Source organism: Xenopus laevis, chromosome 4S (assembly GCF_017654675.1).
Source record: "Xenopus laevis strain J_2021 chromosome 4S, Xenopus_laevis_v10.1, whole genome shotgun sequence".
Taxonomy (NCBI): Eukaryota; Metazoa; Chordata; class Amphibia; order Anura; family Pipidae; genus Xenopus; species Xenopus laevis.
The window spans coordinates 61,690,205-61,714,503 of record NC_054378.1 but is presented as its reverse complement, the minus strand read 5'-3'; positions in this window follow the sequence as shown (position 1 = coordinate 61,714,503).

Sequence of the window (24,299 nt, the reverse complement as noted above, 5' to 3'; positions counted from 1 at the left end):
AAACACTTTGGAACTCTTTTTCCTAATCTGCATACATAACACAGACTATGGGCTGTGTGTCAGACGTTCAGACTTACTAGCACTCATTTTCCCAGTTACAATGCAAAAAACAAAAAAGTAGATTATTTAAAAACAATGTTTCACTTGTTTAACTCCGTCTTTCAGACTCCTGCTCTTTTAACAACTGTTAAAGATCCCCACTTAGAGAGCACCCAATTACCTGCTATCCAATGAAGCAAGCTCTGCAGGAGTCTATTTAAAAAACTTTTAAAACAAATCTGTTCAGGTGCAATTTATCAAACACCTCCAACATCAAAAAAAGGTAAATCTAACTGCAAAGTATTACAGCTTCTGACAGACTTTCGGTAAGCCCTTTAGCCTCTCTAAACTTAACGACGTAGCATTGGACATAATTTAAACCACAGCAATTAAATAAACATCCTCACTTTACAATAACATATTTTTAAAAAGTATCCTTTTTTGTTGATTTCTTTGTTGTTTTTGCTTTTGGCCTGGTTTGCTGTTGAAAAATTGTTCATGCATATCTTTATGTATTTCGGCATTAGCACAATAATGCTTGTGCATAGTATATTTCAGTCAACATGTCTGTTTTGCAGGGACTTGAAAAGCAAACAGAATTTCATCATCATCATTTATTTATATAGTGCCGACAAGTTACACAGTGCTTTACCTTAGCCATATCAAACAGGGAATAAATGGTGAATAACAAACAAGGATTTACAGTGTACAATAGGATTAGAGGGCTCTATACGTGAGAGTATACAAACTTACGTTTAGGGCACATCTGAGACATTAGGATTTTAGAAACAATTTTGTGATTTACAATACAGCAATGATTGATTAATTAAGGTACATTGAATAAGCTTCTTTAAACAGGTGGGTCTTTAAGGAGCGTTTGAAAGTTTGGAAAGAAGGAGAAAGTCTGACAACTCGAGGTAGAGAGTTCCAGTGAAAAGCAGAAGCCAGAGAGAAGTCTTGTAGCCAACATGTCTGTTTTGCAGGGACTTGAAAAGCAAACAAAATGTTTGTTAATGTAGATATATTTTCTTTCTTCTTGTATGTAGAGAGTGCCCATCGTTGCAGTCAGTTCAGTTTCAATATTTTTTCCTGTGAAGCCAGCTTTCTAAAGCTACTTTCTTATTTTTGATAAAAAAAGCTCCAGATGTGTGCCTATATCTGACATGCAGAGATGACCACTCACATATCATGATGGCTACATTAATGTAAAAACACATTAAGTAAGTCTCATAGTGTGGAGCTGTGTGACAAATGTAAACCAAGTTTTAGTGAATTCACTTGCAGGTTCTATGATTATGATTGATTTGCTTGAAAATGTAAGGGGTCATTTTTCTATGCCATGGTCACAAGTACAAGAGCAGTAAGGAGTACAAAATTGCAAACCTTAGTGCTTTTTAACACAGGCCATTGCTGTGTTTTGCACATAACACTGGAATTAAGGTGCAACACAGTATTTTCCCACAGCTCAGGGCAGCCTTAGTCCTTATCAACCTAGTGGGCCCAATTTGGCTCATCAACAACAGAGGCCCCATACCATAAGCATTGGAATGTCATAAATGGATACTCTCTTTTCAACCTGGTGGTGGCAACAGCAGCAAATCTTTTCTATTAAAAGAAAGGTTTTGGTAATAGCATATTTAAAGCCAGAATGGACTCCATTCTGCTTTCTTTTTTTTCTATAATTCACCTTGCAGCAGGGGGCTGTCACTTTATATTTCTTAAAATGCTTAGGGATCACAGTGTGTCATAAAAATACTTCGGGCTAGACTGTGCCATGAAATCCTCGGGGCAATGGAACAAGAGAAAAAAGTGAATAATATTTGCCTGTCCAGCCCTGTAGCCTGCCGGCCATCACCCCCTAGTCTAGTGGACCCCCAATAAAATGGTCCAAATTGGGCCACACAGTTGATGGACTTTCTGCTATACTTTTGGCCTGGTGGCGCTCATTTACTTACTTCCTGTAAAACATAGTATGTTAGACTCTTACATTTAAACATTATGTGCACCGATTTAATGTAACTTTTACAGGAGCAAAAATATTACCGATTGTGGGCAGGGCTTCTGAGGAAAGGTTTTCACCTTATGTCACAAATCCACAGGTCCCATTAATATTTCAGAAATACTTACTCAATTCCAGGTTACGGACAGGTACCTTTAATCAGATAACAGCACAGCCTATAGCAATGTTATTTTGGTGTTTACCTCTACTGCCTGTGACAAGCATGTTTAATGCCTGGAAAAGATTTGGCACAATCAGTAACTTAATAAATAAGTGAAATCTGAAATCATTATAACCAAACTAGACTTCATCAATTTAAAAGTTTCAGGTATAAGGTCATGTATAAAATGTACTTGTTTCAATGAATGCTCTTTAGCAGACATATGAATGAATGCCAGAGAGAGGAAGCATCTCTACTTTTAATTTAATCATTTCAGAGGAAATTGTATTACAATCTAACCGACTACCCAGCCACTTAGTGCCAGAGCTGAGCTGCATTTTGACTACAGCAGAATACTGAATTTTGAAGGCACAAAAATATTGCTGTGACTTTATATAATAGAGTAGACTTTTGTACATTTGTCCCTTTTGGATACTCATACTGAGTATTGAGTATTGTACATGCTATAATGTTAAAAGGTAATTAGCTTTTAGAAAATATAAAGCAGCTTTATTTTTATTAAACTATTAGGAAAGCGTATTCTTTTTATTGCAAGTAGGCTAGTATTCATTTACATTTGGGCAAGAAACATAGAAGCATAATAAAAGAAACTTGTATAATCATCATCATTTATTTATATAGCGCTGTCAAGATACGCAGTGCTTTACTGCAGTTATAGCAAACAGGGAATAAATGGTGGATAACAGACAAGGATTACAGAGTACAATAGGGTTAGAAGGACCTAGAGATTAGAGTTTACAAACTAAAAGGTTAGGGTACAATTGAGACATTAGGATTGCATAAACACTTTGTCATTTTTGATACAGCAAAGATTAATTAAGGTACAGGAAGGAAGGAGAAAGTCTGACAGCTTGTGGCAGAGAGTTCCAGAGAAAAGCAGAAGCCCGAGAGAAGTCTTGTAGACGAGAATGGGCAGAAGTGATCAGAGGAGAAGTGAGGCGAAGATCAGAAGCAGAGCGTAGGTTTCGTGAAGGAGTGTATTTGGAGATTAGAGATGAAATATAGGGAAGGGTTTCATTATTAAGGGCCTTGAATGTGAGTGTAAGTAATTTGAATTTGATTCTAGAAGAGATTGGGAGCCAGTGAAGGGACATACGGGAGCAGCTGATGTTGAGCGGCGAGCTAGATGAATGAGTCTAGTGGCCGCGTTTAGAACAGATTGGAGTTGTGAAAGGTGACTTGTTGGAATACCTGTGAGGAGTAAGTTGCAGTAAACAAGGCGGACTGAATCAGTGTTTTAGTTGATTCTGAACTGAGATAGGGTCGTATTCGAGCAATGTTGCAAAGTTGAATACGGCAAGATTTTGCAAGTGTTTGAATGTGTGGTGAAAAAGACAGATGAGAGTCTAAGATGACTCCTAGGCAGCGTGCCTGTGTGGTGGAATGAAAGGTGGTGTTGTTTACGGTGAGTGATATCTGAGGGACAGGGGAAGATCTTGGAGGAAATATAATGAGTTCTGTTTTAGAAAGGTTCAGTTTCAGGTGGTGCTGTGACATCCAGGAGGAGACAGCAGAGAGACAGTCTGTAACTTGGGAAAGGACAGAATTAGAAAGATCAGGAGTAGACGAGTAGAGTTGGGTGTCATCAGCATAAAGGTGATACTGAAGTCCAAATGACTGAATGAGTTTTCCTAGTGAAGTTGTTTAGAGCGAGAACAGCAGGGGGCCAAGAACAGAGCCTTGAGGAACTCCAACAGAGAGTGGGAAAGTAGTAGAAGTAGAGTTAGAGAAGGAAACTTTAAAGGAACGGTCAGACAGATAAGATGTAAACCATGAAAGAGCAGTGTCACAAATGCCGGATGAGTGTAGAATGTCCAGGAGGAGTGTGTGGTCAACTGTGTCAAAGGCTGCAGAGAGATCTAGAAGGATTAGAATGGAATAATGACCTTTAGACTTTGCCAATAGAAGATCATTGGTTACTTTGGTGAGAGCAGTTTCAGTTGAGTGTGATGGGCGGAAGCCAGATTGCAAGGGGTCGAGGAGGGAGTTGTGAGTGAGATGCTGGATCAGGCGTTTGTAAACAAGCCTTTCTAGTAATTTGGATGCGAATGGAAGAAGGGAGACCGGTCAATAGTTAGTGGGAGAGCTGGGATCAAGGGAAGGTTTTTTGAGGATAGGAGTGATTAGTGCTTGTTTGTATAATGATGGAAAGGTACCAGTAGAGAGTGAAAGATTGAATAGGTGGGTAAGTGCAGGAGAGAGTGTATCAGAGATTGGGTGGAGAAGGCGAGAGGGTATGGGGTCAAGGGTGGTGGGTTTTGAGCTGGCTAGAAGTTTGCTAACTTCATCTAGAGTTGCAGGGGTGAAGGAGTGCAAAGTAGATGTGAGTGGACTGCACGTTGGTCTGAGATTGTTGTCGGACGGTATGCTCAGCCTAATGAGATCGATTTTTTCATTAAAGAAATGAGCAAGGTCTTGGGCGGTAACATTGATAGGTGGAGGAGGTGGAGGAGGGCATAGGAGTGAGTTAAATGTGGCAAACAGCTGCTGTGGTTTGGAGAACATAGTAGATATTAGATAAGAGAAGTATTGTTCTTTGGCTAATGATAGAGCTCGGTTATAGCAGGAGAGCATGAATTTGAAGTGGATGAAGTCAGGATCAGTTCGTGACTTTCTCCACCGTCGCTCAGCTGATCTACTACATCTTCTGAGGTACAGTGTTACACTAGTGTGCCAAGGTTGGGGTTTAGCTGGCCGGCTGTGACGGGTGGTAGAAGGTGCAAGGGAGTCGAGTGCTGTTGAAAGGGCATCGTTGTAGAGAGAAGCTGCCATATTGGGACAGGAGAGAGTATTAATATGAGATATGGATTGTGCTGATGGATAATGTAAAAATGTTACTCTGTGCAGTATATATAGTGGATAATGTACCCCCTACTGTAATTTATAAAGATATTATCAGTCACCGAGGCGTTATGTGACCATATAAAAGCACGAGGTGCTTATAATATATTTATAAATTTTAAGTAGGGGGTACATTATTTATTATAATCTACAGTTTCTAAGCTCAATTTTTACATCCTGCCCTTGCTTTTTACAAAATGCATTACTTTTTTTTTTGCTGTTGTCCCTCCTTGTTGATTTTTTTCTTTCCCTGCATCCCTTTTGGTACCTGTATTACTTTTGATTTCTGTTGTTTTGGAGGAGCCTGCTCTGTGTGACGACATTCTGCTGCATCAGAGATGGGGGTGGGCCACGGGAAGGAGAGGGAGTGAAACTTGATATAGTGATGGGAGGGGGGGAGCAAGACTTGCGATAGTGTATGGGAGGGGGAGCGAGTTTTGAGATGATTGATGGGAGGGGAGTGAGACTTTTTCTGTCTGCAATATGGTTAGAAATCGTAACTCCTGATTCCTTTCTGTGTTTGCTCTCTTTTTTTCTGCTGTTTTACTCAAAATTACCTCACAACAGTAAAGTCAGTTATTCTCCTCACACAGGAAGTCACACCCCCTTCCCAGACATGCGATAGTTGGTGCGAATGGGATCGAGATTTGAGATGACGGATGGGAGGGGGGAGCAAGACTTGCTATAGTGGACGGGAGGGGCATGGAGAGTGGAGAGGAATCGTGTGAGGAAGGAAGCGACACCGTCCAGGGAGGCAGCTGCAGAGGACCTGGGACTCTGGGAGGAAGGAACGTGCAGCCGATAGATGGGAGGCAGTGAAACAGGTGGAGCGTGTTAAGTGCAGGCGAAGCAAGGAAATGTGGCGCATGAAAGCCAAACTGCGGGAAACAAGTGTAGAGGAGAGAGCAGCAGCTACAAGTGCTGTCTCTTTAAGTTTATAAACGGCGCGTTCTGACGCCAGAACGCGCCGTTTATAAGGATATAATTTACAGTCTGGTCCCATAGGGAAATGACCAGACTGTAGATTATATTAAGATTATGTCCCTATTGCTTTTACAAGTAGGAACTTCAGTTAATAAAGCTGTAATTATAGCCTATGCACAAATTCATTTTACTAGGTGAAAATGAAAAACCCCTTTATTAAAAAGATTTCTTTTAAAAATACAAATTTAATGACATTTCTGAACTTTTGCCGTTAATTACTTGCATGGTTCCAGATTTGCTCCAGACTGATAATCCAAAGCATCAAATGGTCTTGGTCTTGCAAGTACATGGCCATAACCAGGACTTCTGGAACTGCCAAACAGTCTGCAACCCAGACAAAAGGCTATTTAGGTCTGTATTATTTCATGAATTATTTGCTTTTCATTCCTTCCCTAGCATACTTTCTATGTTTTTATTATGGACTGCCAATTTTCCATAACAAAATGGAAAAATCTACCGTTATACCAAAATAACTCTTTGGGGCACAATTACTAAGGGTCGAAGTGAATTCGAAGTGAATTTTCAAATTCAAAGACTTCGAATTTCGAAGTAATTTTTGGGTACTTCGACCAAGTCCTAGTACAATTTCTTTTTTTCTTTTTGCCATCTTTCAGAAATAATTCACTATATATATATATATATATATATATATATATATATATATATATATATATATAAATAATATATATACAGCATTGCACACATTAAGACCAGTGTCTTATATGTGATTATTTTCAACATGTATCCACAATTGTGCTCATTTTTGACACAATTATGAATGCAGCACTGTTCTTGCTGGCAATGACACGGAGGTTTTTGTGGTTTTTACACTTAGGGGCAGATTTACATATGGTCGAATATCGAGGGTTAATTAACCCTCGATATTCAACTGCCGAATGTAAATCCTTCAACTTCGAATATCGAAGTCAAAGGATTTACCGCAATTAGTTCGAAAAATCGTTCGAACGATTAAATCCTTGAATCAAACGATTCGAAGGATTTTAATCAATCGATCAAATGATTTTTCTATGACCAAAAAAACATTAGAAAGCCTATGGGGACCTTCCCAATAGGCTAACATTGCACCTCGGTAGGCTTTAGGTGGCGAACTAGGGGGTCGAAGTTTTTTTTAAAGAGACAGTACTTCGACTATCGAATGGTTGAATATTCGAACAATTTTTAGTTCGTAGCGTTCGATTCGAAGTCGAAGGTCAAAGTAGCCAATTCGATTCCTTCACTCGAGCAAAGTAAATGTGCCCCTTAATAAATTTTTTTATTTTTTTTTAATTTTTAGAGCTTTTTAAAAATATAAGAAAACCACAAATTTTTCGAGATTTGTGGAAAAAAAATAAATTAAATTGTCAGCAAATGGCCCCCTTAGCCTTGGGATTCTGGCATAAGGATGTAGTCTTTTATGCAATGTGCGTGTATTATTACATGCTCTGTCTTAGCTCTTCTTACAGAATTATGGAAATTGGGGCTTGCCGGGGTTTGCAAAGAAATTCATTTAGCTAATTTACAACTGCAGGTGCAAGTGCAAATTACTGCAATGGCTGCATTATTGTGCATGGGTTCCCATACACAACATTAATATCTGCTTTGAAGACGCGGTACCTGTTTCACACAAATTCAGTAGGAAAAACTTCCCTGCCATTATAATCAGATTTACAGATGCTAATTTATGCATTTAATTTATAAAATATTGCATGCTAGAATGGTGTGTGTGTGTGTGTGTGTGTGAATATAACTAAATATTTTTTACAGCCCCAGTGGAAAAAATCACTCAGTAGCAGAATTCCCAACATTCTACTTCTAATTACTATGAAATATAACAAAGAGGGACATGACTTGCCCTGGTCAGATGTACCTGATCAAAATACAAATGGACTGTGTCCCTTAGATGTATTGTGAATGAGAATGAAAGCTGTGTTTCTTGTTTAGCCCATTAGATAGCATTATCTCTGCAGAATGCCAATTCATATCTCTGTGTGCTACATGTGACTCTCATATATGGGATTTTAATAACCTCCTTGCTGTGCTATGAATTCATAATCAGGCCTGAAAAAGAAAAAGCTCCACAGTTTTTCATTATTACTCTTTGGAAAAGCAGGATGGGCTGATATTTTGTGCAGATATTTTGGCTGATTGCATTCTGGTGAGATGTGTAAAAATGAGCAATTGTTTATTTTCATTTCAAATCACTGTTGTTACAGTAACTAGAAAATGCCCTTTGTAAGCCCTTTGTAAGAGTACTGACCATCAGTACTCCCCAGATACTTAACTCTAAATATAACTGGAGCAGAACAAATGGAGAATAGCTTATGATGGAACAAAATTATCATATCTCCAACAAGCTGTGGAGAAGATGCCAGTTTTATGAGTGAATATTTTATAATCCACATAGGACTTTCTAACTTTGCATATATGCATTTGGACATGGGGTGAAACACACCATCCTGCTTGGCTGCAACACTTTCCATATGGATCAACAAATAATCTTTTGAGCAATTAGGGATGTTGATGCTGTCATCTGCAAAGAATATTTCTGCTGATGAAACTTAGCTCTCACTAAGTTGTGCCAAATAATTTATAAAGAGAGTGATGGAAAGGTGTTTTCATGCAGTAATTTAGGCCTTTCTGTTGTAATTGAATGGAAAATAAACTTTACTTATTATCAACCTCTTAATCTTGATATTTTTAAATTCAACCAGAAATTTTAGGTTACATAGTCCTTATTCTACCCTCTATCAACGATTAATATAGATGCAGATTACAGTAGAATAAACATTTTCTCAGGTGGTTGCAATCAAATGTTTATTTCTTAAACCCCTTTGAGTAGTTCCTGCAGCAGCTCCGCTGTTTAATTCAACATAAGAGAGGAGACTTTCACACTTTTGTACAAAGTTAATGAAAAAACACACACTGTCTGCACAAGAATTAAATAACTCTCCCGTGAGACACAGAACCAAATGTAATGTAAGTGCATTGTTTTGAGCTATCAGCAAATTCCTATAAGCGTAGACATTAGTCAGCAAAAAAGTAAAGCTGAAATATTAAACACTTGTGGCAATCTCATTATTAAATTCAGATTTTTGCCAAGACTTTATTTTATATATTAGTTCATAAAAATAGTTCCATAAAAGTAGCATTTTTTTGTCATTTGCCTTCTCTTCTTCTCTGGCACAAGGTGGTGAACTAACACAGAGGGCACCCCTATTTGTGCAGACATTAAGCTAACAATCCATGGACCCCCAACCCCAAACACTCACATTAACTAGTATTTGTCCCTGCCATTGGTTTTAAAGGACCTGCAACTTTCATTATAGCTCTATTATTGTCTCTAACGGGGGCACATGCACTACCTTGTGTTTATATGAATATGGTGGTGCAGCTGCTAGAATACTGCACTGGACTTGAATATTCTGTTCCTTCCCTTTAGATCCCAGTGCTGTGACCTGATTGTGTGCTTGGATCGAGAATTACCTGTGTTTGAGGCTTTTGAATGCAGCCCCTTCTTGCATAAGTAGTTAACCCCTTGGCTGGCAGTTGTGGGAGTTGGCAGAGAAAAGAGAGGCTTAGAAACCCACATTTTTTAAAACATAAGAAAATAAAAGCTCAGGGGAGACGTCCACTATACAGGTAAAGGATTTGTTATCTAGATCTTTCTGTCATTTTGATTATTATACCTGCTAAAAACATTTACACGTTAAATAAAGTAATTCGAATTGTTTTGCCACCAACTTGGATTTAGTAAGCTAAGTTATCCTTAAGTACAAGGTACTGTTTTGTTATTACATAATTCATGGCTTAAAATGGACTCGGTGGGCCATCCTTCCCGTTATTTTGAGCATTATGCATAATGGATTTCCAGATGAGGGATCCCATAGCTATAGACCAATTCCTGTTTTATTGACAGCTTTTTGCATAGATTATTAATGCATTGATGTTAAATATGGATGCACCAAATTCATGCTTTTTAGATTTGTCCAACTATAGATTCCTCCACAAAAGCTTTGGCCAAATACCCAAATGAATCCAATCTCTAACTTGCTTGTTAATTTGCCATTTTTGCAATCTTGCCCATTTAACCCAGTCGAGTTTCCAAAAGTGTAAAAGTATATTGTTTAACATATTGTGCTCTTGTACTTTAGGGGATTTCCTGGGGACAACTTTATTTCAGGAAAATAAACAATTATGCATCTGATTATCTTAGTACCTGTATATGGCTTATAGAGACCTGAAAATGTGAATTGTGCATACAAATACCAATCATTGCTAAATGTTTACAAAACTCTGTAACTAATTCCAAACATGCACTTTGCAGCATCTAAATTCAGTGGATTTTTTTCATCAGCCATGCAGGGGTTTTCCCCAGAATTCCAGTGTAATTGCAGCCAAGTGGGAAGCTATTGTATATCTGCTACAATTGTACCACAGGCATCCAAAATGACCACAGTTGTCACCCGCATATCAGCAAATTGCAGATAGGGTTTTTAGGAGTGAAGATCACATTAAAACATTGTTAGCATGTGGTTCTTTTGATTCAAGTTTCTCCTGATGACAAAGCCACAGCCTCCTATGGGAACCATGGAACTATAGCTCCCCAATGTCAATAGATATACTTGATGGCACAATATCGCTCAGCATAAATATGTGGATGTATAAGTTATGGATTTGGCAGCAAGTACCCTTTTATGAATCATGTCAAAATGAGCAACATTGAGGGGATTACTGAGATCAGTAGCCCTAATGCACAAAGTTGAGTGGGCTGGCAGACAATGTGTTCTGCAGTGGGATGCACTCTGGCTATTTGCTCACCTGGAACTAGTAGCCCTAATGGATGCAGGCTGCTGGGCTCTGATATGTATTTGCTTTAAAGGACCAGTAACACTATTTTTTTTTAAGTTAAAAATCCACTCTACCCTTTTCCACCTGCAGATCCATCTCTCAGAAATGATACTAGGATTAATGCTTGATAAAAAAATACCATTATAGGCAAAAAGGCGACTGCAAGATCCTATGTGAGTTGCTCGGCATCTCCTCCTTGCCAGCCTTCTAAACCGGAAGTTCGTTTTGGCAGCGGACAGTGTAACTTTTTCGGCATAGTTTATTTCTGTAAAAGCAGGGGAGAGGTGAAGGAATGCATACAGGGATTTAGGAGGGGTCTTCGTTAGTTTTTAGATTTATTGCTGACCAGTGTGCTGCTGCAGTCCGTCACTCGCCTGCTCTTACAGAAATAAATGACGCCACTGCCCGCAGCCAAAATTAACTTCCGGTTTAGAAGGTTGGCAAGGAGGAGATGTCGAGCAATGCACACTGGATCTTGCAGTCGCCTTTTCGCCTTATGGGAAAGACAGAGTACATCCGGAAGCTGTGTTTTATAACGGTATTTTTTTTATTAAGCATTAATCATAGTACCATTTCTGAGAGATGGATCTGCAGGTGGAAAAGGGTAGAGTGGATTTTGAACCTGATCTAAAATATATATTACATGTTGCTATGATTTGTGGCTTGGTTGTATCTGTGTCTAATACATATGCATTTGAATGTCTTATTACACAAAAGCTCTATTGGCAAGGTATTGCTTACTCAATGAAGCAAAGAAATGTATTATTTCACATGGCAATGTTTCTCCCTGTGGTTGGTAAGTTTCATCAATGCAATGGGGCTCATTTATCAACACTGGGCAAATTTGCCCATGGGCAGTAACCCATGGCAACCAATCAGATTGTCACATTCATTGTTCTTGTTGCAGCTTGCTTGAAAAAGCTAATCACTGATTGGTTGCTATGTGTAACTGCCCCATGGCAAATTTGGCCAGTGTCGATAAATGAAACTGACTGTCATTTATACACACAACAGGAGTTTCTGAAGCCTGTCTGTTATTAGTATTGCTTGTTTAGCAATATACTACAGGCATTATTTTATACACCACAGTGTTGGGGCCCTTGTCAGTAAAATTGCCCAGACTGAGCAGCCTTGTGTTTGCAATTCACTGTTTGCAGTCAGATGGTGCAGTGTATTTCATAATCCATAGCTGGGACTCTGGAGTTAGGCCAGAAAGCATTATCTCAGGGCCCTGACAGAGGCATACATAATAATCCACTATGATAGAGCATACTGTTAACACGTGATAGTGCCATGTTTTCACTCCCTGTATGTTGATTCTAAAGGATTCTTTTCTTTGTTGCTCTAATATGGTTATCATGTCTACAGTCATCAGAAGAATGTACATACTAATAAGCTTGTTATGATACAATGTTTTATGGATCATTTTATCTGCTTTTGTCCTACTGAGGATATTCTTATGGTATAATACATTATAGAGGCAGTGTCCATACAGACATCAGGTCACTCTGGGAGTTTTTAGAAGTTGTCCTAAATAAGGCCACTTGCATGCCTATAATTGTAGCAGTTTGCTTTTGTTCAGCGTCTCAGACTACGGTATTCAGGTTACAGGAGTCCTTCAAACAGCAGAATTTTTTTTTAGACAATAATAGATGGTCTGGTTATTAGGTATTCAGGATGCAGGGCTTGCTCATACCAGTTGGGTAATTGATTTAGACTTCAGATGATGGAAGCATCTGGTGAGTTGAATCTTGCCTCCTCTTATAAATCAGTACCCTCCTGAGCCACCATCAGTAGTGTAATCTACCTGTCAATTGGCTATTATATCTTTAAAGCTAAGTCACATGGAGTATCATAGTTTTCCTTTTATTCGAGGTGTATGCAGTTACTGCAGGGTAGTGCTATCGCCTGCTTCTACCAGCCTTCTGATGGGAGCAGGAGCTATTCCAGTGAATATTGACATGGAGTTCATCTAGGAAAGGAAGATCACTGTAAGTATCATACAGTCTTTGCTTATCTTTCTACAGAAGAGCCTGGATTTTGGAGTATTGTGTGATCTGTGTGACTACACTTGCATGCATGTTTTGCAAGTGCAATACTTCCTTTATTATTGAATCAAAAGTAGTTTTAACACAACTGGATGCTCTTCCATTTTAGTTTGTAATTTATGATTGTTAAATGTTACCCATCTACAATAATAATATAGTAAGAAAGCTTGAATTCCTATTGGAATCCTATATTCTACATGGAATCTGCACTTTACTCCTCTATATTTTAAAAGCTGGGACTATAAGTATTATTACTGTGTTTTTTTCTTTAATTTTATACACACATTTTCGCATCTTTGCACAAACAAAAGTCTGTAAGCAGCACTAAAATAATGCATTATTATTGGTCTCTCATATCTTAAAGCACTGAAGTGTTTATTACAAAACTTTAAGAGAACATACGATTAACAAACTACTTTGCATGTGGAATTTGCAGACCCTAAAAGACACATGGCACATGCAAATTGTAATGGCTGACACTTCAACCCCTGGGAACAAAATACACTTTGTCCACGTTTTAGGTTTCTCAAAAACCCCAACATGCATAAAATGTCTTTAAATGTAAAAAATATCAAATCACAAATCGTTTATGAAATGCTGTACACACATTCATACTGTATCCAAAGTGTGTGGCTTCTACAGACACCAAAATACAAACTGCAGATTTGTAATTTTGATTTTGACTTTGCCAAGTATGAGCAACTTTCAGTCTTTGGCCTTGTGCTGTTATATGCTCTTGGGTGTCCTTGGTGACTTATTATATACTTATTTTACAATAGTGGGTACATTATTTACTATATAATACACAAGAGCCATGAATATCCTGTAAATGATATCACTATCGCTAATGCTTAGTGATGTAATTTCTGTCACATGACTCACTGAATAAATAATAAAACCCTTTTTTTAAATTATTCAGATTAAAGTTACCTCATGACCTGTATAAAACCACTTGGTGCTGTGTACCTTTTGGATGCACAGTAGTTTTATGTCAATTCATTTTCACAGGATCTCTTTTTTAACAGATAATTTAAAATACTCGATTTTTCTAACAAACCAAAATAACTCTTTAAGCACTTTCCTTAAAAGCCTGATTCATTTTCTCGATGACATACTGTACATGTTAACAAGCAATGATATTAATATTATATTTTTATCTTGTCAATTAAATATTAATATTAGTTAAGCATAATGATTGGTGTTCTTTACAGATCTGCACTACAACTTAAAATAAAGTATGCCTCTCAGAAAGCTTTAGTAGTCATGGGTAACATTTTACTTTAGGTGTATTAAACTAAACAGATCTGTAAATCCGCAGCTGTACTAAGTATTCTAAACACATGAATATTTAATATGATTTGAAATAAAAGCAAGTAAACATATTAATATGTAAAAGGTTTCACAGAGCTACTGTGGGAGACTTTTAAAGTCAGTTCCTCAGTTTTCACACTGTAAGATTTAATAAGCAGGGCTCTCCTTACCTCATGTATTCGTCAGTCTCTGTATGTAATATGTAAGTTTGTTCTGTTATTATTGTTGTTGTTATTATTATTTCTATAGATAACAATAAATAGGGAAAGCATCTAATTATTATGCCCAAGATTTAATTTCATGTTAAATTATGATTTCTTGATATCATGTGAACATGCTATTTTTTTATTACATAATATTAGGGCTTCTTGCTTCACTTTACTCCATTTAAACTTTCTCAAAATACAGTATGGTAGTGTAGGGGAATAGGGTGTTAATCTCCTCTTCTGCTTAAGGAAATAGTCGTACTGTATCTTCTGGTTGAGTGTGAAGGGTGGGAGTTTTCCAGATCTAGGTAGGTATGCCTGGTGTCAGATGGTTGCCCCTTTTTATTATAAAGGGTAGGTAATTTCTGTGTGAGGTCTCTTTGGATGCCGCTTATAATCAGCGTCAAATTGAAAAATTCACACGATTCGATTTGACACGCAATTTTTGTCGCAACTTTTTCCTGCTCATGCTTTTTTGTTCGGATTTATTGGTGGATTAAGGGCATTTGGGTTTGGGATTTTGGTTGAATTTGGTATTACACACGAAACAATAAGATGGATACATTGGCATGAGGGAAACACTCCCTAGAAAAACCTAGGGAAAGCATGTATGTGTACTGTATGTAACAGCACATTCATAAAGCAAACAAACCCTAAAAAATAAAATGCTCCCACTTGTAAACCACCTATGCTAAGTACTGTCTCTTTTAAAAATCATTCGACTGCCTACTTCGCCAGATTAAACCTACCGAATTGCTTTAAAAGCCTATGGGAGCGTTTTTGATCGAATAAAAAGGCATTCGATCGAATGAAAATCCTTTGATCGAATATTCGATCGCTCGACTATTCGCCGGGGGGAAGTAGGCCGTCAAATGATTTTTAAAAGAGACAGTACTTCGACTATCGAATGGGCGAATAGTTGCAGCGTTTTTTCGCTCAATCTATTCGAATCATTCTACTCAGGCAAATTTACGCCAATTCGATAGTCGAGGAGCACAAAAAAGTTTTTTTCCCTCTATTCATTCACCCGAGCTTAGTGAATGTGCCCCTAAATTTGTACATGAAACAGACTGCTACTGTAGAAGGTTACAGAGGGAAGTTTCAAGAATAACAATTAAACAATTGAACTAAGAATTAATAACATTTCAATTATGCACAAAGGAACAAGTGTAATATTCAAGTGCAAACACAGTAGGAAGATATCAGAGATAAGATTTTGGTTTAGAAATTAAGGGGCAGATGTATCAAGGGTAGAATTTCGAGGGTTAAATCCCTCGAAATTCGACTGGGGAATAGAATCGAATAGGGAATTCGGGCGAATTTACGCGCTGGTGAATAGTCAAATGGGCGAATATTCTGTCTACCTCTAGAAAAATATTTCATCTATTTTCTGTTCCGTGTGTATATTGGCTGCTGAAACGGCAACTATTTACCATGTTGATAGCATATTACATTTGCATGGGGCCACAATTAAATATCAAATATTGGTTTGAATCCACTGCTTTGCCAGTCAAGCAATGTAAGCAGATCCACAATTGATTTTTTTTAACAGAGCATTGATATTTGTTGATACATATACATTTAATAATTAGAAGCTTTAAAGAAAAAAAACATGTACATTCCAAAAGTATTGGGCATTGCTTGATGGGTTTAATCTGATATAATTTGGATGTGACATATTTCCCTGAAACATACAGTATAAACCTGTTTAAAGAGCATCTTTTAAAAAAAGATGTTTCACTAGTACTGATAATGTCTGTAACATGTACCAGAATAACTTTTCAGCATATTTTATTTCTCTGCAATGGACTATTTATTTTTCATGAGCATATTTCTCAGTAATGGAGAAATACATATTTTATAAGCCTGTTGATTAGAGAGTCTATTATGAGGTTTTTCTCCCCAGAGCGACAAACTCAGATTTGAATTGTGGGGTCAGAACCAACGGGAACAAATGATCTCATTGCCATTTATCAGACCTTTCATATACATATCTACCTATCTACCTACCTACTGTATCTGTTAAAATAGTTACACTTTTTCACCAAGGAGAAATGTGACTTTTAATTTTCCTTATATTCATCTTTTGTAGTGCAGAGCATTTTGGTGCAAATAGAGACTCCTTTCCTTCTAGTCTAGCAACAACAGCGAGAAAAACTAAACTTTGGTTAACAAGTTATATACAGGTAATATGCAGGTAATGTGATAGCCCTCCTTCAAGACACCTTAAATAGCCACTGAACAGGGACACACACAAAACTAAATTACAGGGACACTAGGGGGCAGATTCACTAACTAACGCACCCATTGCCACACTTCTCCAGGTGAAAATTCGATCAGACCACGCTAATTCACTAAAATGCAGAGTTTCGTTGTGGGCACCAAACGCTGGTGACTTTTTGCTAATGTTATTTCGCCAATGCGAGCAATTCAAAGAGAAGATGCGCTAGCATTCATTTCTGCCTAGTGCAAATTCGCTAGAGGTCTTGCGCTCAGGTTAATTTGCATACTGTGGGAAATTTAAAGTTGAATGGACGTCTTTATGTTATATGTTGCAGCAAATACATTACATTTCCACTGTTAATTACACATGTCCAGGGAACCTTAATAAAGAAAATAGAGTTGTTACAATGCCCTACACATGAGCCCACTATATAATTGATGTTCCATATGTAAGAAAATGTATGGGGGAAACCGGTCACCCAATAATGTTTTTAAGGACTTTTGCAGGCTATCACTCTGAAAAAAGGAAAAGACACCAGCGTTTTTTTGAACGTTGATGCTTGTTCCACTAAAGAATATGATTTAAGTAACAGAAGATTGAGGAAGATCTAGCTACTTTAATGCACTTCGCCTGGTCTGAGGTGGTGAAGGCAACTCTGGCGAAAGAGGTAACGTTCAGTAAAATCCACATTTTAATGAATTTGCGGAGTAGCGTCCCTTCACCAGAGCGAAAAGTCACCTGTCGATAGATTGCGAATGACCGCTAGCACCAGTCTCTTTCAATAGCGAATTGTCACCTGTGCCTGGCAGGAGTTACCTGGAATCGAACTCTGAACTATACACTCACAAGCTCCTGCATTATTTCATTGAGCCACTGGAGACCTTTGGAATCTGATTCTTCTGGTATGATTAAAGACTTTCTACCTTATACGTTAGCTCACCTCCTCCTCCTCCTTGCTCTACCAGGTGTTGGTAATTTGTTAATTAAGGGGCTTTATAAGCCTGTTGCTAATGATACCCCGGTGCTTGATCATTGAAGCTCCCAAGCTAGATCCAGCATACTTGTTCCTGTGACTCCTTGTTCCTGTGACTCCTTGATCCTGTGCCTGGTTCCTGCCTTGTTCCCTGTTCCTGTCCTTGTCCTGCCTGGTTTTCCGCTCCCTGCTTCCATTAACTATTGGATCTCCTGGTATTGACCCCGGCCTGTCTCTTCGACCATTTTCTGCCTTCTTCCTGCCCCTGAACTCGGCCAGATTACTGGACTCTCCAAGTTTGCCGCCAGTTCTGACCTTTTGCCTATTCTTTGGATCACTCTTGCCTGCAGCCTGCCTCTGACCACTGAACCAGTAATAAGACTTCTGTTTTTCTTGCAAATAACCAGTTGTGTTGCCTGCACTTAACTTTAATAAATCTTTCCACACTACAACATGTTTCCTGTGTATCAGCACCTCAAATACCCACTGTTTCCATGTTACACAGCACCTAGGCTCTTACCTGTAAGCCACTCGTCTGTGGCCAAGCCTGACTTAGAAGTTTTATTGGTAAATTAAGCAGATTCAAGTTTGGGAGTTTGGTAGTAGTAAATACCCCTCCAAAGTCCAAATTGAATAAAAGCGGTCCAATAAGATCAGCAGAGCTCCTATTGACTTCTATAGGACCTCGACAACTTTTACTTGGCAAAGTTTTGCATTAGAGTTTTTTGTGGGTTTTACACTTAATATATCTCCATTCTTTTTAGCTTTTAAGGAATATAGGAAAACCACAAATTTATTCAAGATTTGTGGAAAAAATTGCAATGACATTGTTAGTAAATGGGCTCCTTAGTATTTGACCTAATACCACTGACACACATTTTTTGGAAAGCCTCAGTCAAACCTAGTTATGCCCTAACAAAACCCTTCCTCCAGCCCCACCGAGTATATGAAGTCAGTTTACTCTCATGCAAACCATGTTGGAAGAAAGCTCTTTAAAATATTCAGTGACCACCTGGTCACAGCAGGTGTTAGGTATAGGGTGTGCTTGGTGTCTCATGCACTAAAGTACACAAAGGTCAAACTAATGTAGTATACATTTTAATGGTCACAATTCTACCTAACAATTCTATTTGAGCTCTGATAAATTAAGATGATTTCTTGCAGACATTTAGGGGGTTATTTATCAAAATCTGAATTTATCTCACTATTTTTGTAAAACCAAATATGCTCTGACTTTCCCCCGTGTATTATTACATTTTCCACAAGATTCTTGTGCTGGAAGGGATTTAACGCCCTTATACCTAAACTTTTTCGGATTTGATGCCGAATTCTGCAACTTTTTCGGAAACCCATCGCAAATCAGGATATCTTCCAGACATCTGCCATTGATTTCTGCATGAGCTAGGCAGGTCTGAGTTGGAGTCCTTTTTTATTCTGAGTTTTAACACCATTGGGGTTTAATAAGTAACGAAAAAATCTGAGTTTTATACAAAAAAAATGTGACTTTGATATATAAACCCCCGAATGCTACCTTTTAAATTACTGATATTAGTTACAAAAAGTGTATTGTTTCTAAATAATAAATATAGACTATTTCTTAACTCAAGTATCATTTATAAATTCAGCACTGGTATTAAAAAGGATTTATAAAGTCTGGTGAACCCTTAATTGAGTCTGGTGTAATAAGAGCAAAGTAGTATCCAGGTAGTCTTTAAAAAATGAGGGTTTTAAAGTGAATGCTTACCACTGACTAACGTTATGATTAAAACAAAGCCTTATGCGTTTCATGTCACCAATGGACACTTAATCATAGGCTGTTCACATAATAAAACACACAGTTATTTAAAGGAGTGAGAGCCAAAAGGTGGAAGGGGCTAGCAGAGAACCAATTCTAAAGCAATTGAGCATTCCCGGTGGCCTACAATGTAATATCTGTTTAATATGTAATATTATAATATTTTTTATCATATTAAATTGTGGACTATTTATTAATGTAAAAGAGAGAACCGCAGGATCATCTTTTTTTGCAGCAATCACAACTCTATCATAGTGAGAATCATCATTGATTGAGAGAATTTTATTATCATCATTGGTTTTCTGTTTCTTTTAAACAAAGAACTTCTGTCAGTTTTAGCTGATTTTTAAAAGGCTATTTCTAAAACGTCATGACTATAACCCCTTTGTAGTAGCTTCTCCTCTAATTCTTTTCATCTATCAATAAAGTCTGTAAATTTAGTGCAAATGAGTCTTAGACGTAAAAATTCACTTTTTTGGCTGAAAAAGTTTTTATATAAACGGTAGTAATCACACTATTGTTTTCACTAAATAAGGTGAAATCCAAATAATTAATAGATTGTGCATTAAATTTGTGTATATATAATAATATATAATAATATATAATAATAATGTGCTTCAAAATTTTAAATCCAATGTATTGTGATTAATGTGAGAGATAAACTCAGTGGGGTATATTTATCAATGAGTGAAGTTAGAGATCGCCACAGTCTGCTAGAGTGAAATTCCACCTCTCTCGATTCATTTCTATGGGATTTTTAAAGGTGTATTTATGAAAAAGTGAACTTTCACCCTTTGATAAATACGCCTTTAAAAACCCCATAGAAATGAATGGAGAGAGGTGGAATTTCACTCTAGCAGATTGTGGTGATCTCTAACTTCACTCTTTGATAAATATACCCCAGTGAATTGATCAATATAACCTCACCAAATAAGCAAAATATCATCAATGTACCTTCCATAATACTGTATGTGATCGTAAAGCTAGAATTTTGAACACCACAACATTATTTTTGGTGAGAAGAACACAACATTTTTCATTGAAGCTTTTCTGAACACATACAGTATTATGTACCATGTTTGCCTCACCATTTTACTATCATTGGAGCGTCTTCATACGCTTTATAGAAGCAAATATGTTATTTAGGTCCAACTTGTAAGACCAGAGTATAATTTACCATTCTGAATTACATACTGTTGTCCATTGATAGCCAAAATAATTATGTTTATCATGAATAGTCAGCCCTTGCTTCAGATTGGAATCAATATGGCATTATTTCAATGTAATGCACCTGCAGGAAATATTGATTGTGTGTTCCTTCATATTTGACAATGTATTGATAACACATCAATCTGAAAAGCTATTAAACGTTTCAAACTCCAAAACTAATGTCCACGGCATAATGGAAAATGAAGCTTGCTCCAGAAGTTTCAGTTTATTGCTTTTCAAGTACATTATGCAAATTGAGATTAACATTTAGAAAAATAATAATTAGTTTGGACAAACAGATTAATATGAATGAACAGAAAACACAAGCCTCTAACCCTGGCTTCATGATGCCCTTTTCAGTATTCTGAATTTGTTTGATCTCTAGAGACTCTTTTTGGAGTCTCCAGTCTGATATCCTAGATAAAAATTAAATATATAGCATTTACCTTGCCTACATGAAGTGCAAATGATAAATGTTTCATCATAAAACGAATATATAAAAGGATTCAAAATGCCATATTGAACTTCAAATTTTATCTATGCAGTGCCACAGTCGCTGCCATTTATGTCCTGTACATATGCAGAGTTTGATATCAGTTTACTTAAATATAAAGTAAAGTATAAATCTGTGGTTATGGTATGATTATAGTGTACATATAACAATCATGGCATAGTGGTATTTATGAACACTAGTTGTTTTATTACTTATCCCAACGAAGGTGTTATCTGAAGACTTGCACATAATAGTACCATCTTGTGGGCTTAAATATATAGCGCTATTTAGTGATGATTCTGAAATCACTGGAATTTTCTTAAAGGGGACCTGTCACCCAGCCATAAAATGCTGTATGAAGAAAGTCCATTGCAAATTAAACATAGAACCCAAATTCTTTTTTTCATTAAAACATCCATACCTGTTATAAAGGTGTTAAAATAAATGAGCTGAGTCATAGAGGAGGGGCAGTCAATTGCTTTCACTTTCCATTCAGTACTTCCTAAATGTCACTGTGCTCCTTACATTCCCCCTCCCTCCTCACACTCTATAATTGTGTAGAGCACTGCGCATCAGCCTTAGGTCTGGCATTCTGCACATAAACAAGATTTTGTGGTGATAAACAACTTTCCTTAATAACAGTGTCCACAAAAATGGCACCTGCTATGATTGTGTAATTCCAAGACTGAAGGACACAAAATCTAAGGAAAATAGATATTGAGAACTAAAGGATTTGTAATTATTTCTTAGGGTGACAGGTCCCTTTAAGCAACAAAAATGGGGTCTAGTTTTGTCTTTCCGCAGTTTAGGAACAGTTGTATTAGATATTAGCTGTATCCTAATAGCTGTATCCTCTATATTTTCATCCTCAGTCATGAAATATAAGAGCCTCTAGGAACAGGTTGAACTATCTACCCAGTCCCGAGAGGAAAAAAATCTTTTAGAAATCTTTAGAACTGATGGAAAAAAGTGAATAGAACACCATCTTGTCATAACACAGCCTACATAGTCTAGTGAATGTTAGAACAAAATGCAGAATTTTTGGCCTGCATCAGCTGCCCATATTATGCTTTGTTGAATAGTTTCCCCCACAAAGTCAATAAATACTAAGATCGTCATTCCCCAAATCCAGAAACATATTTTCAGGACTTTTTCTCATGCTGCACAGTATCACTGCCAGCAAATCATTACAAAATAGCTGCTGATGTAAATATTACATCCTAACCGTATCAACCTACCCACATGCTAACTGTGGTTCTACAGATGGATCAAATTTCATTTAAACATAAGGCTCTGATAACTCACATGTCCTGCCAAATCAAATAGATACTTTTTCACGTTTTTCTTTTGGAAAACACAACATATTTTGCCTTGGTGTGCCTAATTAACAGGGTCATGTAATAAATGCAGTTGATCCACCGCAAACCCATTTGTTAACATATACTACACTGGTGGTGCAGGCTGTCTGTTGGTCTGGCTAGGTCTTAGTAATAATGCACAATTTATACAGAGCCACACATACCCCATTGTTCCACCAAAGTATAATAGACAGGGTCACCATCCGTAATCAAGGGCAATGTTCCCTCTAATTTCTTCATGGCTATGTGTGCAAAAAAATTATTTTGTGCCCCATGTGTGCGTATTTTTAAAAATGGTGTGCTCGGGTCAGAATAAATGCAACATTTTGTGTTTTCACACAAAATTCTTTGTGCGCAACACAATTTGTTGTGTGCTCTGGTCTCAATTTGTGTACACGCACATGATCATGGGGACACATACAACTAATTTATCAAGGGTCCTTCCAAGAGGGGGTCACACTTAGCCCATTGACTACCTGAACTACCTAGGTGGTGGACCTTGCCAATAATAAAAAAAATTCCCCTTGTATGTATGGCATCTGATCTGCCTGAACCCTGGTCACTCTCCAGTTATGCAAAATGTCAGTCCTGATCTGAACAGACCACTCCTTATTTATACCAGACAACACCCATGATCATTTGTAACTCTTCCCCTTTTGCAACCCATGAATCAGCTGTTCCATCTTGGGGCCCTGCTCTGCTGCAGTGTCCCTGACAACATTATCTCCTGTAACCAGGATCGCCATCAGAAATCGCAGGGCCCCATACGACAAAATTTAAGCCCCACCTACAGGTCCACCCTCCCCACCCACAGGTCCGCCCCCACCACACAGTAAAAAAACAAAAAAAATATTGGTGGCTCGGGTTCCCACATGTTAATAAAAAATAAAAAGATATTGGTGGTCAGGGGCCCCCATAAAAAACATTTGTGGCCAGGGCCCCCCAAAATTAAAAAATATTGGTGGCTAGGACCCCACATGAGAAAAAAAATTGGTGGCCTAAATTGGTGGCCAGTGCCCCTTAAACGTCCATGCCTTCAGGAAGTCAGCTGCTCTCAGAAAGATGGGGGACCCGGCTAATCAAGTAAGTGTGGCGTGGCAGGGCCCCCCTTACCCTCGGGCCCCCTACAACTCTCCCCCCTGTCCCCCCTTGATGGAGGCCCTGTCTGTAACCCCCCCCATAATCGCCCTGCTCATGCATAATGCAATAATAAAGCAAATATGTTACTATATCCATGTTATTTATAACCAGCAATTAATGTAAATGTTTTCATTCAGATGAGTAGGAATACTGGCCAGTGTTGTTATTACTTGTGTCTAGGTGCTCTACAATCAGCTGATTCCTATACATTCCGATAAAGGGATGAAACGGCTGCTTTTCTTGTATTTATTCCTGTTCAGCTTTATTCTGTCACTGTTCCTTCATAATTAGTACGATTTTTTGTGTTCAAATTTTGAAACAGAAAATTTCTTGTATCATATGTTATTGCTCTCTGCTTCTAGTGCATGTTGGGTTTCACATAAGATCCTGAGCCCAGTGGGATGGTCCTTTACAGTTTTATATGGGTATTTAAATATGTGATTACTGTGGTATTAGTAAACATATATGGTTACTGCACATATATATTTAGGGACTAAAGTCTGTGAGCAGTATAAAATATTTCATTACTGATATCAAGGGTTATTTAAAATGCAGCGTGGAAAGTGCAATTTCGGGACATAATTTATCTTGCTGTTTAACCACAATAAGCATGTTATTGCTTGGAATTCCAGCTTAATTGAGGCCAAGAA